Below are 20,120 nucleotides of genomic sequence, written 5' to 3' on the forward strand. Positions count from 1 at the left end.
TTTTTCTGCTCTCTAGTCTGTCTCTGGTGAAGTCTTTCATCCCCCCAGACTCTGGCCTACACCACAATTCTTCTCTGCAGCTTGTGGATCAGCTTATATAAGTCCCTGTTTTAGGCACGGTTTAGAAAGCTGGCTCAAGGCTGGGCCAGTGACCCTAACTGCCAACTCGCCCAATTTACTTCCTCCTTCACTTGGTGATGGTTAAAATACAGTTTGCATAATAATCTCATTACAGGGCCCCTGGAACCTGGTCCTTGTTTGTTACCTTCCTGTTGCTGAAAACCTAAAGAGCTGGGATGCACTTTCCCTTGTCATAGTGTAACAGGGTGGTCCCTAGGAAAGGGGGAGTTTCCAGGTTCCCTCCCCCACCCAAGGAAGGGTGGAGCTGAGCAGGGAGAGAAGTTGCAGAAGAGACTGAGGAAGGAGCAGGATGGAGCCAGGAGACCTGGAGGAGGCGCATGGAGCCTATAGACACGTGAAGAAACTGCGCTTGTCTTTTGGTTGTGGACTGGATGACACAGATGTGGGTGAGACCCGTGGGGAGGTGTCAGTGGCAGCTTTTATCTTGATTTTGATTTTGCTCTTTTCCTTCCGGGCTTGTCTGGTTGTTTCCAATCCTTTTCTGTGGGTCCCCACTGGAAGATGCTTTGGATGGACTTTTTAGATTTTTTTTTAAGAGGTATGTATTTTTATCTATTTATTTATCTGATTATTTATTTGTTTGTTTGTTTATACATGCACTGGGTACAGTCAGAAACGCGGGAAGGTGAGAGAATTCACCAGAGCCAGAGCGGGGAGCAGAGAAGGCAGAAGGACCGAAGTGCAGCAGGTGGCAGGAGAGGTCTGCATGCCATGTGGGACCCTCGCCCTGCAGCCAGGGATCAAACCGGCACTGCAAAGGCTTTGCCCGCAGCTTCAAAGCCGAGCACTCAACTGCTGCACCACCAGGGGAGGCCCAGAATTCTACTTTCTAAAGGGATCTAGTCATCCTCATGATGGAGGACAAGCATAGAAAAAAGTGGAAAGGAAACCCACAAGATCAGAAAGCCAAGAGCTGGATGTGGGGGTAGAAGGGATTTACCCAGCTATTAACCCAGCTATGGGAGCTAAGATCCTTAGGAGCCAATGCATAGATCACAAAGCAGCAGACCCAAGCAGGTATCAGATGCTGTAGGGGGTTAGCAGAGCAGACCTAAAGGTAGACATATGGAGATTAGAGCCATTGTGGAAATCTGTCCACTTTCAAATTCTACATAGTTTATTCCAAGTCAACAACAAAGACCCACTCCAGGAAGGAGTGACCCTCCCAGAGAGAAGACTCTATCAGGGCAGTCTCTGCACTGGCTGGGGCAGCACTCTCCATGCCCACCTGTGACTATGCAGGTGCTCCTTTTCACCAACTCTCTCCCTCCGCAGGGCAGCAGCTCCCTGCCTGCCTGTGACCAGTACCTGCCAGGACTTCCCCTCACTGACCTCCCTCAGCAGAGGCAGCTCTCCTCAAGGCTGCCTGTCTGCAACCATGCAGGTCTCTGTCTTAGCAAACTTGTCCCTTTTGGGGCAGCACCTTCTTCCTGCATGTGTCTATGTAAGTTTCCTTTATTCTTCTCTCCCTTTTATAATAAACCTGCTCTTTAAATATAACTAACATCACTGTCTCATGGAGAAACTGGCCCGGGAAACTCGCCGCGAGCCTCTGAAAGGGGAGCTCTGATGACACCTTCCCCAGTGTGAACTCAAGAGCCCCGCACTCCAACCCCAACAACTGCAAAAACCACATCATGTACGCACAAAGGCAAAGGAAACCTTCAGTGAAATATCACTTTAATAGAATGAGTGTGCAGAGGGTGAGAAAAGAAAGGATATTTCTAAACAAAATTGTCCATCCACTAATGGGTAAATGTCCAAACGAGGTTGACTTAAAGTGGGGCCACTGAGGCCAAAAACCGTGCCGCCAATCTAAAGCACCTTCAGGCAGGGAAACACAGAAAAACTGTTCTGAAGCAGGTCCCAGAAAGCAGGGGGGTGTGGGGTGGGGTGATGCAGTGAAAAAGAACAGGTCTCTTTTCCTGCCCCATCAGGTAAGTATTCTTATCCTTTGCATTTAACAAGTCTGTCTTCTTTTTTTTTTTTTTTAGAGGCATGCTTTATTTATTTATTTGTTTGTTTGTTTGTTTTTGTTTATACATGCACTGGGCACAGTCAGAAGCGCGGGAGGGTGAGAGAATTCACCACAGCCAGAGCGGGGAGCAGAGCAGGCAGAAGGACCGAAGTACACTGCTGAGGGGAGCAGCGGGTGGCAGGAGAGGTCTGCGCGCCATGTGGGACCCTCCTCAGGTGGCCGGGGTGCAGCCGGGGATCGAACCGGCGCCGCAGAGGTCGCGGGCAGCTTCGCAACCCAGCGCTCAACCACTGTGCCACCAGGGAGGCCCAACAAGTCTGTCTTCTTGCAGTCTCAGCAAAAGGAAGGATATTCCAAGAAGATAGTAAGTGAAACAGCAGGTGTCAGCAAAGCAAGCTGGCACCCACAGGTATGCCTACATCAAAAGGACATGCTAAAAAAAATAATAATAATAAAATTAAAAAAAGGACATGCTGACCCTTCCTGCCTCCCCTTTGCAGACCCTGGCCCAACTCCCCTTTGTTTTACTAATTTGTATAAATACCCCCGCCCTCTGCCAAATGGCAGAAAAGTTATCTTTCCGACAGAGTCTGCTACCCTCCTCACTTTGTCCAAAATTAAACTACTTTCCATTTCCTCAAACTGTTTCCTCTTATTAGCTGAGGGAAACAGGCCACTTTCAATATCAATGGGTACCCTTCCTCTTCGCAATAATAACTGCAACTTGCACAGGAGGAGGTACAGGGGGTGCCCTAATCTAATCGCCCTTCCTCTGGGCCTTGGCATCTTGTTATACTACTTTTTCTGACATATGTATACATTAACATCATCAAGTAAATCATTTTGTAAGATAAAAGTTGCAAAGAAATTCCTCCTACTTACTCCTGTACTCTCAGCTGAGCTTTCTTTCTGGATGAGCAATCCTGATAGAGGATAAGAGTAGAAAATTGGGAAGGAGGCATCTTATGTTACCACAGGTAGTAACAAGGCTGATGCAGCGGCAAGGGCTCTCACAACTGACTCTTGTTGCAGACCCTGCCCCTATGCTCTTTTTAACAGGCGGAGTTGGTCATTCCACAAGTCCACGATTCCCTCCACGTCGGGCCATGCCCACTCACCCAATTCCTGACTCTGCTCTTCTTTCACCCCTCCTCGAGTGCAAAAGTCTGCCAGATGTGTTCCCGTCATCAAACCTGTGCTTGCATGTCACCTCAAAGGCGAGTTCGCCCACCTTCCTCTTTTGCAGCTCACCAACTGCGTGCACACCTACCCGGACAGGAGTGACCTCTCCCTACTCAGGCAACTGCTCCGGGAACAGGCAGATGGGTAATTACCCAGTGCTGCCTGGGATCTCGACCTCCAGACGACCTTCCCCACCACTGCAGCCAGGAGACCAAGTCCTGCTCAAATTGCTTCAACCAAAGCCACTGTCGCCTCAGTGGACTGGTCCGCACAAAGTTATTCTCACCACACCCACAGCGGTAACACTTCTGGGGGACCCCACCTGGCACCATCTATCAAGGGTCAAACATGCCCCGGAAGACAAACATTATGTATCGTAACCTGGGTCTTACTAGGATGCTCATTTCTTGTCAAAATCTCCCCTAGCCCAGAGTCCTATGTATGGAAATAATTCTTTGGGGACTAATACCCCCTCTTGTTTCCTCTGCACGTCCCTTCAGAGTCCTCTACTGCGGCAGTTCCAATGAATGGGTTCTGCCATTCTCCGCATCAACACAAAACATATGAGACTTTAACGGGACGGAACTTTAATACAATTAGGAAACAATACAGGTAAGGCAAAGAATTTAGTTTCTAAAGGAAGCACCCAAAGTTACCCGTCCCCTCGTGGGTAAAACTCCATCCATATGGGATCAGCCCAGAACAAGGCCCAAAGCCTGCCACAAGTATAAAGCATCTTCCAGTGGGGACCCACAGAAAAGGGTCAAAAACAATCAGACAAGCCCGGAAGGAAAAGAGCAAAATCAACTTCAAGATAAAAGCTGCCATTGTCACCTCCCCACGGGTCTCACCCACATCTGTGTCACCCAGTCCATGACCAAAAGACAAGCGCAGTTTCTTCACATGTCTCTAGGCTCCATGCGCCTCCTCCAGGTCTCCTGGCTCCATCCTGCCTCCTTCCTCAGTCTCTTCTGCAGCTTCTCCTCTTCCTGCTCAGCTCCACCCTCCCTTGGGTGGGGCAGGGAACCTCCCCCTTTCCTGGGGACCACCCTGTAACATCACTACAAATCTTTTTTTTTTTTATAAAGTTTTTTTTTTTTTAATAGAGGCATGCTTTTATTTATTTGTTTGTTTGTTTGTTTTTTTGTTTATACATGCACTGGGTACAGTCAAAAGCACGGGAGGGTGGGAGAATTCACCAGAGCCAGAGCGGGGAGCAGAGCAGGCAGAAGGGCCCAAGTACACTGCTGAGGGGAGCAGCGGGCAGCAGGAGAGGTCTGCGCGCCATGTGGGACCCTCCTCTGGTGGCCGGGGAGCAGTCGGGGATCGAACCGGCGCCGCAGGGGCCGCGGGCAGCTTTGCAACCCAGCGCTCAACCGCTGCGCCACCGGGGAGGCCCATCACTACAAATCTTTTTATGCCCTACAAACTTTTCCCCCCACCCTGCAACCCCAGTTTCCCGCCTGACCTCTCCTCACCCTATAAAAGCCTGCCTCCCCCAGGCAACATGCTTTTCTTCACCGACCCCCACCTTGGGTCCATGATTTTCTCCCCGGGGCCCAATAAATTTTCCCCATATTCGAGAAACTTAGCCTGGTACATCTTTTCTTTACTGGGCTGACCCTTTCACATTGGTTGTATATAAAGGGCAGATTTATAAAGGAAAGGGACAGAAGAGTAAAGGACACTTGTATAGACATAAGCAGGCAGGAAGAGCTGCCTGAAAGGGACAGGTTTGCTGAGAGAGGTCTGCAAGGCTGCAGGCAGGAGGCCTTGAGGGGAGTGGCCTTCACCAAGGGAGGTCAGTGAAGAGAGGCCCAGGCATGGGACAGGTCACGGGAAGGCAGGAGGCTGCTGCTCTGCAGGAGAGAGTGGGTGAAAAGAAGCTTCTCTATAATCACAGGTGGGCAGTGGGAGTGTAGCCCCCAGCCACTGGAGACACTGCACTGATACAGTCTTCTGTTTGGGAGGGGCTCACTCCTTGGAGGTTTCCCTTAGTGCTGATTTTGGATAACTCTGCAGAATCTGAAAGGGGCAGGAGATTCCACAATGGGCTCAATCTCCATATCTTTACCCTTTGACCTTTGGTCTAGACACTCCCTACAGCAGCCTGATACCTGCTTGGGTCTTACACTTTGTGATCTAGGGGTTGGCACCTAAGAATCTCGGTTTTTATAGCTGTGTTGATGGTTATGTTAACCCTTTCTACCCCCACCTCCTCCTGTAAGCAGGTGTCTGGTCTTGTGACACCTCCTTTTTAGTTTTTTTTTTTTTATACTTCTCCTCCATTATAAGCAAATGTCCTTTATTCTTATCTCCCTTTTATAATAAACCTGCCCTTTTGGATATAACTGACACCTCTGTCTTGGGGAGGAACTCACCTGGGAAACTCGCCAGGGCCACGAAAGGGGAGCTCTGGTGAACCTTTTCCCAGCATCAACCCAAGGAATCAGTTCTCGAACCCAAGGTCTCCAAAACCGAGCTCACAAGCGTCCTTTATAATAAACTTGCCCTTTTGGATATAACTAAATGTCTTTGTCTCATGGGGAGACTGCACGAAAGCTGCTGAAAGGGGAGCTAACTAAAACCTTTCTCAGTCATTACTCAAAAACTGCTCTCTGAACCCCACATCGCTTTCATTAAAATGACATCAGATATAAGTGAGAAGGACGAACAAGGTTAGTGATCTCTAAGGAACTACAGAGATCAACCCGCGCGTGAAGCAGTGACTAGAAATGAGGTGCAGAACTTGCCAACCATCAAGCATCAAGGTTCCCCAGCACAGACAGGCCACTTGGAGGAAAATGTATAGAATCATGAAGAAATATGACACTCTACACTGTAACATTAACCCCTAGTGTAACAGGGTGGTCCGATTCAAACCCCTCTGCCTGCGTTCCTGTATTTGGTGGAAAAGGCGCTTTCTACTTCTAAAAAGTCAAGGATCCTCTCTGTCCGCAAAAGATGCAATTCAAAATAATAGAATAGGAAGGAGTTGTGGGTAGATTCGGCCTGGAGAAATGTCAGTCACTCTGAAGTAAATAAAGCCTTCCTCCTTCAAACCCACCTCTTTTCAGGCCACTGATCCCCCACATTGCCCTTCAGTTAATGCAATCAGCAGGCAGCCTGCAAGCTGGGCCTTTGCCCCCTTTCAAAGGCACCTTGGCCTTCCTATGAAAAGTCAGACTCACCAAATCAGTTTTTCCTCTGAAGTTTTCAAACTCTTTGTTCCAGAAACTCTCAACAGGCCTTCAGAGACCAAGGAAATGTTGTGACTCCTTGGGGAAGAGAGAAGACAGGCCAGATGCAGATAAGGTCGCGATGCACTGGGCCTGACTGCCATAGAGAGGAATAGTGGAGTGAAATAAAACTGAAACTCTAACAGGGCAGTCCCCAGAAAAAAGGGAAGCACCAACAAAATTTCCTGCCCCATCCAGGGAGGGTGGACTGAGCAGGGAGGAGAAGCAGCTGGGGAGGGGGAGGGTAAATGGTTTTCAGGCTTTTCTGCCCTCCCACCATTAGGATTGGCCTGCCTGATGGGGCACCCCCAGTTGTTACACTGTTGTAACCTGTGTTATTTAACTCTGTGGGCCATGGGAGGAGTATTGAGATAGTCACCAAGAGAAGCAGAAGCAGGAGAGAATCAGGAGAAGCAGGAGAGAGGCAGGGGAGAGAGAAAGCCAGAAGAGAGAGAGAAACCCAGCGTGAGGACTTGCCAGGGTCTTGGACGCCTCCTGGCCTCCTGGACCCCTGACACCCCTGCCTGCGTGTACCTGTTTGCTACACTACATGTAAAGCTTAAGAAAAGCCTGAGACATCCACAGAGGGCTCTTGGACTCCTCCTTTACAGTCTGCTGGGCTCCTAGGAAACTTGCTAAGTGGTGCATCCTGCCCCTGCAGCAGGAGACTGTCATAGAAGGAAGCAGGATGTAGAGGGAGGAGGAGGCCTGGAGGAGGCACATGGAGCCTGGAGACATGCGAAGAAGCTGCACTTGCTTTTTCATCCTGGACTGGCTGAAAAGGATGTGGGTGAGAGACCCAAGTGAAGGTGACAGTGGCAGCTTTTATCTCGGTTGTGATTTTTCTCTTTTCCTCCCAGACTTGTCTGGTCAGTTTCTGACCCTTGTATATGGATCCCCACCTAAAGGTGTTGTGGACTTGTGGCAGGCTTTTGGGCCTTGCTTTGGCCAATCCTGTTTGGATGCACTTTTTCCCATGAGGGGATGGGTAACTTTGGGTGCTTCATTTGGAAACTATATTCTTTGTCTTCTCTGTATTGCACACTAATTGTATTGAAGTTCTTTGCCATTGACGGTCTTATGTTTTGTCTTGATGTGGCCGATGGCAGAAATGTTGAGAGCAGGTAGGTTTATCCCCACCTGTGTGATATGTCATAATCCAAATGTACATATTCCTAAGAATGAAGTTTTAAAATGCTAGTCCTTATTCTTCCAGTTCCTTTATTGTAAAGCCATCAGTATAGCAGGCTTCCCTTTTCTTGGAGCAAGACTGATACTGTATTTTCTATCCAAGGAAACGTATGTGATTACTTCAGAAACTTTCTCTGCTGTATCAACAAGAAGGTTGTTTGTCTATCTAGTTAAAAAAAATTGTACCTCTTTTAGAGAATTTTCTCATAAATTCATTTAACAAAAAACTTGCCTAGAGAGAAGAAATGAAACAGGTTTCTTTGAGCACATCACCATGCAGTTGAGCTAGAGAATTCACAGCAGGTGCTGGTTAATAGTATCATTACTTTTTGATGTCTAGAGGAATAACACCACTATTGCCTTAGAAGGTGTTGACCAGGAACAACTACAAGGATCATACAATAATGTAAAGAATCACCTGGACTATTATATCTCTGTGCAGAACACGATGTGTTGGAAGGAAAAGGTGCACATGATACACTGATAGAGAAGCACAGGGTACTGAGCACCTCTGTCAGGCAGGAAAAGGAGACGCGGGCCAAGTGCACTGCCCATCTGAAGCTGCTTGCAATGGCTCAAGCACAAGCAGTTCTGTAAACGCATCTATCCCAGTTCAGCCAGCTAGAAACAGTTGGCTTCACTGCATGGAAAGCAGGCTATGTGACAAAATCTTTCTGCATTACTCTCTACTAAAGTTGTGGTTTAGCCTTCCTAAAAGTGAAGAGTTAAAGCAATCTATTGGCCAGTGAGATGTTTCTCATCCTTCCTGCCCTGCAAGTAAGTTGTTCCAGTAACAGTGGAATAGGACCGAGAATCAGAAATGAACTAACACTTGTATGGACAATTTATCCAGAACAGAGGAGTCAAGAATAAACAGCAGAGAGAGGAAAGTCTCTTCAACAACTTATTTGGGGAAAACTAAACTGCCACATTCTAAAGATGGAAACTAGAGAGCTATGTCACCCCTTACGCAAAAGATAACTCAAAATGAATAAAAGACTTGGATGGCAATCTTTGTAACCACAAAATACACAGAGGAAAACAAACAAAACCCTCCATGCCATTCGCTTAGGGATGTCTTTGTGTATTTGTCTCCAATGATATAGACACAAAACAGAATATAAATAAATGGCACTACATGAAACAAAAAAAGTCTTCTGCACAGTGAAAGAATCTATCATTAAAACAAAAAGACATCTACTTGAATGGAGAAAATATTTGCACATCATACATTATGCATATGGGAACTGGGGTGTATTCCAGAGTTATGGGTGAGAGGATTCACAAGAAACAGCCTGGGGAGCAGGACAGAGGGATCAACTGAAATACACTGCTGAGAGAAACAGTGGGCCAGACCAGAGAGGTCTGCTGGGCCCATGTGGGTTAGCTCCCTTGCTGAGGATCATACTCATGCTGCAGTGGCTGGCACTGAGCCATGTCTTAAAACTCATGTTGAAAAATTGTGTGAATTGTGAATTCAGGTTTCCTACTCACCCAGGTTTCCAGGAATCACTTGACAGGAGCTAAAACTCTCAGCTAAATCTAATATCTCACACAAGAGTCCCATGATATTAACCAAGGAGATACAGTCAGTTCAGGGACTCACAGGGAGAGGAGGAATACTTGTCACACTCTCTCAGCGACCCATTCCCTCCAGTTCAGTCACATAAAGTACATAAAAAATACATCTATTCATACCTCTCCTTTAACAGCTATCTGGGTATAGGGGAAAGTTCCCTCACCACCGTAAGTTTTTCTGAGACTAGATGCATAAATGAACATCAGACAAATTAGTACGAGAAAAACAACAAATTGAATAGCATGTGTAGAGAGAATTATAAAGCAGTAATTCTAAAGTCAATGGAAGACAGCAAGGGCTTATATCCTATAATAAGGGACTTGAGTCACCAGGTTTCACATCATGATATTTCTCCTATTTAAAAAAATATTTCTGCAGAGATCCTTCTACCTAGGAAAACTTAACTCTTCAAGTAATGGTAACAGTTTCTCATGAAACTGTTTCTCACAGGATCTTGATGGACCTTCATTCCATATACCAAGGTGACAGGTATTAAAATGGCTACTCTGGATATCTAGGAAATCCTATCTAACTTTTGGGGGGTGGGGGACACAGATCTACAGCACCATGCTCTCTGAATTCAGTATGAACATGGGGGTGGATCCGTTCAGAACATCATCTACTGGCTTAGAGTTTGCTACTTCCCGTTCTTGCCTCTGGCATACACCACAGTTCTTGTATGCATAAATAAATAAAAGTAAATCTTAAAAATACAGAAAATTATATATTCTATTTCAAAGAAAAGCAAAAGTAGTAATATATAAAGTAGATTAATATTCATTCTTAATAACCATGATTTCAACCCAGAGAGAAAACTAACAGAACTAATCTGGATCAGTGCTCATGTTCTAGAAAATGAGAAATCACATAATTATATCATTTAATTCCTGCAACATTTCTATCAGTTCAGCCTCAGTATTGCTATTTCTAATGAGAAACTGAATCCAATTAATGCTAGTTTAAAAAGGACTAGTAAGAAGCATTATCACCCTGATAATGAAATTCTGTCTGATTTCAAAGTCTAGGTTTTTAACTGTCCAGAGTGGTCACTTTCTACATCATTTCACCAGCAAGAGCAGCCTGGTCATGACATTGCTCACCCTGGCTCTAGCCATTACAATGACTGCCCGTGTTCATTGATAGGTAACTAGACTGAGCATACATCTCTCCTTCCTGGCACCCGAGGTTTCCCATGGTGTGCCCAGCTTCTTCAACAGATCAGCATCTTCTGGCATCTCCCTCCCCACCCAACATCCTGCCATTGTGAAAGATAAAATGCCATTTAAAAAATGTTCCTCAGGGACTCCCCAGTGGCGAAGCGGTTGAGCGCTGGGTTGCAAAGCTGCCCGCAGCCTCTGCAGCGCCCGTTTGATCCCCAGCTGCTCCCCAGCCACCATAAGAGGGTCCCACATGGTGCACAGACCTCTCCTGCCGCCCGCTGCTCCCCTCAGCAGTGTAATTCAGTCCTTCTGCGTGCTTTGCTCCCCGCTTGGGCTCTGGTGAATTCTCTCGCCCTCCTGTGCTTCTGACTGTATCCAGTGCTTGTATAAATAAATGTTAAAAAATAAATAAATAAATAAAGATAAACGGGCCTTCTAAAAAATAAATAAATAAATAAATAAATAAATAATGTTCCTCAGTGTGAGTCTACTGAGAAAGAATTTTCCACATTAAATGGTACATCATTAATTATCAGTTTCTGTTCCAAATTCAGGGAGACAGAAAAGGAAGAGTTTCAGAAAAAATATTGTCACAGTGTGCCAAAGCCAGATTACATGACAGGGGACAGAATACGGAGGTTAATAAATGGTGCTTCTATGAAGCTACTGGCAGCCACTACAGGACCAGTTCAATCCCCGGCCAAGGAGCTGACCCACATGGTGCAGCAGACCTCTCCTGTCTCACCTGCTACTCCCCTCAGCAGTATATTTCAGTAAATCCACCTGTTGTGCTCCCCACTCTATCTCTGGTGAATCCTCTCATCCCGCGCACCTCTGGCCTACACCCCAGGTCTTGTATGCATAAATAAATAAAATAAACCTTTCAAAAAATAAAACAATGCTTTTCCAGAACCTTCTTTCTTTGAGTAACAGTGACAAACCCTTCATTTTTCTACTTTCCCCACTTCCGTTGGGTAAAGTTCAATCCTTTCTACACTGCCATTCAAAACTGAACTGAAACATCTGACTTTTCCTACTCATTCTTTTCTGCCATTCATTTTGTCTGTCTTGTTCATGCTCTGACTACATGTGCTAGATGAAAGATGGTGGAAGCTTCCATCACAGAGTCCACGGTGTCAGGAATGCAGAGCTTGGCAATCTTCACACATCCAGTGATGTGAGACTTGTTGAGCAGCAGAAAAGCAAATTTCTAGTTAAATCACAGATGTTTCAGCATTGTTTGCACCCCACAGAAGAGTAAGCTCTCTTAGCTCAGAAACTTTTCTACTCCCTTATATCTATGAGTCAGGAATTGAAAATCACTTAAGCATAACTACTGAGCACATTCACAGTTTTATTCAATATGAATGAAGTTTGTTCTGAAAACATATGAACTTGGGATGTCTTTCAAGTATAATGGTATCATCTAAATTTTGCATGAATGCACTCTGGGAGCTTGCATTTATTCCTCTCTCTTTTGGTGTCACATAATACTCTTGTGGAGTATCCCTTCTCAAGCAGTCTTCACCCAGCAATGGTATGTTCTATGAAGGAATCTTTTCTATGTTGCTTTTTCTTATTTCAGATCAACGATCAAAGGTATGATGTAAGGAGTGACATAGGCACTCCACCTATGCCATGTATAGCTATGCATCCACAGAGCTAGACGTATTAACTGCACTGAAGATACCAATGATAACCATGGTTCTATGCTACTGTAGCAATCAACGTAATTGCTGTAGCACATAATGCAATTCTGGTATATTAACATTTATCTAAATGCCTTTGAAAAATTTTAGCCAACAGTGTTTCATATCTTTGTTCCTATGGTTTACTCAGAACTTACTCAATGCCTGTGGCTGTGGTGATTACTTTTATGTTTATGGGCTAGCAACATTATCTAAATATTTGACCAAACACTGTTCTCATTGTTTCTGTAATGGTATTTTCTAGATGAGAGGAACACTATCCCAGTAGACTAAATGAATGTTATTCCCCTTTTTGGTCATGAGCTCAATTCAATCAACTGAGGGCCTTTAAGAAAAAAGACAGCGAACCCTCAAAAAAAGGGTAATCTGCCTATAGTTAGCCTAGACTTTTCTAAAGTTCTAGCTATGCCATTTTATTTTATGAAAGATTAACTTAGTAACATAGGATTGTAAAGTCAAAAGCAAAAATTTTGCTCATGGCTTGTTTTGCGAGAGATAAATATAGAGAATTTAGGTTAAGTTTGCAGGAAGATTTGAGTGATTATAAAGAACTGTATGACAGGCAGACAGGCAGACACAAAAGAAGGTATAGATGTTAGTGACCTACCTACCCTGATGGATTCAATACACTGTCAATATTGGGCCCTGGTCTTCTCCTCCACCCATTCTCTTGTACTTGCCACCACCCCACCTCTAGTGACTCAGCCTTCCAGTGTGCTCACTGCCTTCCTGACTGAGTGAAACTACACTGTTCACACACTATTCTTCTTCATACAAGTCACATATTTATCATATTACTGTTGCTATTGCTGTGTTGTTTTAGCTTTTATTGTTTTCCATGATGTGGTAAGGTATAGTTAGGTCTGGGAATACTCAAAACATATTCTATATTTATAAATTATATGACTATTTTGCTTTACCAGTTTGGCTTACTAAAGGTTTCATAGGAAATTCTCTACTTTCAGACACCAGGAAAATATGTATAGTTTTAGTGATAGAGAAACACTAAGGGGGAAAGCAATCATCCTATTTCCCACCATAGGGAGACAAATAAGAGTTCAGCTAGTACACAGTGCCTAGTATAGTAGTGTGGAATATGGAGGGGCCGCTGGAGTTAAAAAATGACCTGTCTGTACATCATGAAAGAAAAGCAGTCAGGATGAAGAGTTGCACTGAACTGCCCTCAAGCTAAATAGCACGTCATTGAAATTCCATATTTAGTGAGTGCATATTTTTTTTACAATGAAGATCTCAAATTCCTACATGAAAAACCTATTTGCTTTTATAACTGCTTGGTTCAGGCAGTAACTTTAGGCAATGATGCCTCCACATTGTTCATGGATGATCTTGCAGGGAGATTTCTTGTGTACTGATATTAGCCTGAGTGCAGCCAAACTTTCCCATGTAAATACTTTATCTGCTCATTAAGGTCCCAGAACAGTCCTGGCCCCAGAAGTAGAAGATGGTGTGACCATTGCTGGGGGTTTCTGAAGTGATGGGGAGAGGACAGTCCTACAATTGATTTGTAGATAGCAAATCCACAATTGGCAGACATCAGGTTTTCTGACCCCGGGATTCACAGGGTTTTCTGACCTTTTCCTGAGAAGAGAGTGTAATTGGAAGCAAATTAAAAGTCTCATATTCTTTTCAGCAGAAGGCTGTCTGAGGCCAGGAGATTCTGTTAAAAAGTAGCCTTCCAGGCCTCCCCAGTGGCGTGGTGGGGTTGAGCGCAGCCTCGTGAAGCTGTCCACAGCCTTGGCAGTGTGGGTTTGATCCAGCCCGGCTGGCGATGATCCCACATGGCAAACAGACCTCTTCTTGTCTGGCCCACTGCTCCCCTCAGCAGTGTATTTCAGTCAGTCTGCCTGTTCTGTTCCCCACTCTGTCTCTGGTGTATCCTCTCACCCTCCCACACCTCTGGCCTGTAACCCAGCCCTTGTATAAAAATAAATAAAAAATAAAGAAAAACAAAAGACAAAACAAAAAAGTAGAAACCTTCCAATATATAGCTCTTTTCAGTTGCTTATAGAAATTCATGTTTTTATTTCCCTGTAACTAAGTACTTCATTCTGAACTGGAGGAGTGGGCATTCCAGGAAATGGAGACCTTTGTTAATAATTCCAGAGTGCAGATTTGTTTTCTAGTAAGGCACAGACTTCATAGTCAGAGAAAGGCAAAAGCAAAGGGAAAACGTTGATCAATTTTGCCAGTGCCCACAAATGCATACCAAAATACAGGTACACACACACAAACACACAGAAACACTTTCCACCTTGGAACCTGTGTCATGGAAAGTCATTCAAAAGTGGTGAGGGGGGAATTCCGAGGGGTAAGCAGGATAGCAGCAGTTACTATCTGACCAACAATGCACTTTTATTTTTACCTGAACTCTGTGGTAATGAGCTGAGAAAAAAAATACCCAAAGACACCAGGATTCCAGCAAGCCCTAAATCATCATCTATTGTAGAAATAGTTCCCCTCCTATCACAGGAAGCACAGGCACGTGGCCTGAAGCTCCGCAATACTGTCCATAACTGCAAAAGTTAGGCTGACCTGAGCAAACACTTATTGACAGCATTGTTAAATCCCAAAAGTGTACTTCTGACTCTTGTAATGAAGAGGCAGCTGGGTAAACAGAGCTCAAATTAAAATTTCCATGAAATAGAATTACTGCAGGTAAATGAAAAACTTAAGACCAGCGAGCTATACAGAACCATTTGTTAGGTGTTGGCACCTCAACTCCATCCGTGGCTCCCAAAGACTACATGGAGCCAGAGATGCAAAAGCAAAAAGGCTTTGTTGCTAGCTTAAGCTAGGGCCCAACTCTGCCTGGTGTACTGACACAGCAGTCTCATCAGGTTGAGAGAGGGACTCCCTCCCAGAGCAACCAACTTTTTTTGTACTTTGCTGACAGGATGCGGGGACTTTTCACACCAGGGACCAAGTTCGGCCTGATTGGGTATCTCTCCTTGGCGCTAGTTAAGTTTCGTTTACCCTTGTCTTGTGGTTTTTACCCCAGTGGTGGTTTTTGCCTTGAAATGAAACTAGAGAATAGCTGTGCCCTTTAAAATGTCTGTTTTTCTTAAAATGGCTGCTGCCTTGCTATGCCTCATTCTTTAATATCTTACACATTTATTTCATAATTAGCTAAAATTCAAAGACCACATAATATTTAATCAAGTCCTATTTCTTAAAAGAAAGCCAGAGTAACCTTGTTGAAAGAAAACTAATACATATTCTTAGTGTGAAAGAATTAACAAGATACTGTGCATAGGGGGAAGAAAGGGTTAAAAGTTTTCTGAAAAAATACCCCAAGTTATTCATCTCCTTGAAGGTAAGTGTCCAGTCAAACAGGATTGGCCCAAAGCAGGCCACTGAAGCCCAAAGCTTGCCACCAGTCTAAGACACTTTCTGGCAAGGAACCACAGAAAATAGGCATCAGGTGGCAAGCAAGTCTGGAAGAAAAATTGCAAAATAAAGTACAAATTAGGTAATGTTTGCCATTGTCCGCCTCCACCCATCACCCCTTTCCCAAGTGTCTCTACAAGTCTCGGATTCCACGGGTCCTTCCGTGTCCCCCAAGTCCACGGTGCAAGTCCAAAGCTGAGAAGCGAGCAGGCCTCCTTCTTCACGTGTCTCTGCTCCACACGCTTCCTTGTCTCCCCTCTGGGGCTCTCCTACCAGTTGTCATCAGCTTCTCCTCCCCACTAGCTCTACCGTTCATTAGGTGAGGCAGGGAACACAGAACCTCTCTTTTTACGAAGATCACACTCTGTAGCAATTTCATTTCTCACAATGTGGGGCAGTTGTGGTTTTTTGGACCAAGATTAGTTTAAGAAATCAACAAGCAACTATAAACCAGAGATACACCACGGAGAGGCAGGGAAATGGAGGAGGTAGGATCAAAACAAGGGGGGTGGGAATTGTATGGGGACTATAACCAAGATGAAAAGGCATATTGTGCAAAAATGAAAAAAATGACGTAAAAATGTATAAAATAAAAATGGAGAAAATTAACACAGGTTTAAAGTATGTTCTTCCAGGATAAACTGCTGGTATACGGAGTGACAAGACTTGAATTTAAATGCTGTGAATACAACTTCCTCTCTCAGCACCTATCATTTATGATATGTTCTATTTAACACCTTCATTTTCTCAGTCAGTGGCAGAGAAAATGAGATCCCAAGTTGCTGCGAGCCCGCCGCAACAGCCTGGGTGTCAGGGGTTCCTCAAGGATGGGAGGGCTTCAGCGCAATTGTGGGTTGAGGGCGCGAGGAAGAAGGAATGAGGAGATGCTGACACCGGATCAGGTGCAGGCATCATCCTGCTGAGGGTCTCAGAGGTCCTTTATACATTTTAAGCAAAGGGGGAGTGTGTTAGCATATGCTTTAGGGCTGGAAGAGAACAATCACATCTTTCTCAAGAACAGCCAAGGGTTTATTTGCCCTCCTGCAGAGGTCGTGACCTTTATTATTTTTTGATTTAAAGGAGGCACTTCTGCTAAACAAGTGTTCTTAGAATAGTCATTTACCTTAATCAACCAGTCATTTTATTACTAGCAAAAAGCTTATGTGACTGCAACTAACATTTCTCTGTTTACCTTAGTGAAGGATTTGTTATAGAGCAGCCCCGATATTGAACAGGTTCCTGGCTGTGGGTCCTAACCCGCGCGCTTAAAAGGGACTTATTAATACACCACTACAGACACACACAAAAGGTTAATAAAAGGTTTATTTACAAGGGAAAAGGAAATAAGGTAAATGTACAACTCAGGGAGAAAATAGGGAAATAAAGTCTCTAATGCGTCCTACGCGATCCGCCGACCTGGAAACCCAAAGTCACTCTCAGAGCTGCTGCGAGCTGGTGGAGAGCCAAAATGGGGATACCCCAAAGCCCACGTGTCTGCCTTTTATATCCACCTGGCTGCTTAACCCCACCCTCAGGTCCCAGCCACCTTCCCTTTGGTGGTGATGGATTTGGAGTTTCCAGTGTCTTTGGCTTTGGCCTGGGGTGGGGGTGGAGTCCACAAAGCCTGTATGGAATTAGCTTTAGGACATCCTTTTCCCCCCTAAACATTCCCCCCTTTCACTTTTTGCCACCATTTCCATGGTGATGAAGATCGAATATATGGATGTTGGGATGCAGTCTCAGAAGAACATTTTTTCCAGGTTCCAGTGTGAAAGAAAACCAGTCCCTCCAGGTATTTGTCCATTGTGGAAAGCAAAAGTCCTCTATTCCTGGAAAAATAGTTCATCAGTTCAAGCCAAAAAAAAAAAAAACAAAAACAAAAAAAAACCATCTGGAGGCATTAGCCAAAACAAGACAGCAGATATATCAAAATCACAGGAAAAAAAATCTTAAAATGGTTCAGCTGATATAAAACACAAATTTTCTCAACCTTGATCCCAAACTTTTAACAGCATAGCAAAAGTTTGCAAACTAAATCTACTTTTAAACCATTCTTCCTAATTTTGCATAAAATCACAGGGCAGAAAATAACTAACAGCAATTTTTTGCTGGCTTTGTTGAAATACTCCATATAGGATCAGAGCGAACCGGTGGGCATCCGGTCGATGTAGGCTTCAGGTACAAAGTTGGTCTCATCAGACTCCGCCTGGGCTTTCCGCTTCTCGAGGGTACCAGGGCATTTTCGTTGGCCGGGTTGTCCAGTCCTGCCAATGGAGGCAAGCTTCCTCACCTTCTTTGGAGGTCTCTGGAACCCTACAAACAAGGCAAACAGGTTCTCCTCTTCTTGGTTCAGCTCTTTTTCAACTTTCTGGAAGAACTCCACACAAAGCCACACAATCAAACTCACGTCCAATTTTTGTTTAAACAGACAAAATCCCTATGGAAGTTATGCAAAAACAGACTCTGAGATAAGTAGCAAAAATTACTACCACTATTTGTATGCTGTGTTGGTATCAAGAGGAGAGAAAATGTGACAAGTTAGCTTTGCTGGAAAAAAAATTGCAACCTTGCTGCAGATCCTGGTTACTCAAAACAAAACAAAACAAAAACTTTGTGGATTCAGGACAGAATGCATTAAAAATTACCAGTATCATGTCAAAGAAAACTTAGTAAATGTCAGGTGTATTTCCAGGTCTATTCAGTCCTTTGTAGGAAAGCTTTTTACTTTCAACAGTTCCATCAATAGGAATCTGTTGAGACCTTTTCTCCCTATATTTCCTGAAACAATTTCTGTAGATATGAAACAAATGAATTACACAATATTACAAGGTGACAATCACCATTGACAATTTACATACATACCAGATACTGAGAGGTTTTTTTATACACATTATAGAAAACCACTGTTAACATTTTGTACATACCAAAGTTTTACCATTTTCCCAAGTGACAATGATTCCCTTCCAGTGTTACTTCATTAGGTAAAAGCCAAATAGAATAAATTCATCTAACGCCTTCCCAGGAGGAAAGGGAGAAACTTTGTGGAGTGTCTCAGGAGCTCTACTGAGGTTCCACAAAATTTCCTTCCATCAGCCAAATGACAGACTACCAAATTTGTACTTGAATTTAGATTTCTGGGAAGCTTTGCCAGAAATATCAGAAAATTAACAGAAACAATATTCAATCTCTATGAAGGCACCGGCTTAGTTCAGTAGCACAATGTTGACAACCAAACCATAACCTTTAGTTTTTTTTATCATAACTGGAGACTCTTTTTTTTTCAACGTCTATGGGCACCATGTATACCAAGTTGTCAATCACTGGAGGTCAAGACAGTCAGACACAAGGACATACAGACAGACAACATATAGACACAAAGAGCTCTTTAGTTACCATTCATCACGCGTGGGATATCCCATACAACTGCAGTTTCTCTGATAGGCCAAAGTAACAATTAAAAAACCAAGCAGAAAAAAATCCTCAAAGTAAAAAACAACAGTTGATAGGAAATAACAAAATCAAGATTAAAAACCTTTCTATGTAAAAAAAAATACTGTCAGCATATGCATGATCCTAGATGTTATTTCACATCTCCTAAACTTTGAAAGGAAGAAGATTGGTTAGAGCATGTTAGTTTTTTTCCTCAGGGTTGTTTTTTTTTTCAAAAAAAAAAAAAAAAAAAAAAAGAGTTCTTGGGTATCCTGCCACAATAACTGGAAAAGAAGTCAGTAACATTCAAGTTTTTTTTCTGTTTCTTAAACAAATATCTCAAGTCCTCAATGGGTTCACAAGACCAATGGGACTTCATCTCTGGGTCAGTTCCTCCTGGCGCTTTCTTAACTCTGGAATGATGTACACAGGGTTTTATGCCTGCAAGATTCAGAGAAGTATGTGTGAATAGCAAAACGTCATATGGACCAGTCCAATTTTCCTGACAGCTGGTTTTGGGCATCCCCACTCTGCCAGGTCTTCAGTAAGACCTGATCTCCAGGTCTGAAGGGATGCAATGGTTCATCAGGAAGCACAGAGATTCTCGAGGTTGCAAAGTTGTGAATTACTGCCAGAACCTCCTGGATGTGTTTCACATATTGTGTGACCCGGCAATCTTGTGCTATTCGTTTTTGCATAAGTTGAACCATTTTAACATTTTTTCCCTGTGATTTTGATATATTTGCTATCTTCTTTTATCCAATGCTCCAAATTTTTTTTCTTTTGGCTTGGATAATGGACTATTTTTCAGAATGGAAAACTGTCATACTGGACATTCATAGACAATGCTGCTGACTAATTGTTGCTTCTCTTACACACATTGGAACCCTGAAAAAAGACTGTCTCCTAAGACTACACCCTGAGATCTGTGCCACCATAGATATGGTGGAATAAAAATTAAAAGGGGGATTGTAACAGGGTGGTCCCCAGGAAAGGGGGAGGTTCCCTGCCCCACCCAAGAGAGGGTGGAGCTGAGCAGGAAGAGGAGAAGCGGCAGAAGAGAATGAGGTAGGAAGCAGGATGGAGCCAGGAGACCTGGAGGAG

Source organism: Talpa europaea (genome assembly GCF_964194135.1).
Source record: "Talpa europaea genome assembly, chromosome: 1".
Lineage (NCBI taxonomy): Eukaryota > Metazoa > Chordata > Mammalia > Eulipotyphla > Talpidae > Talpa > Talpa europaea.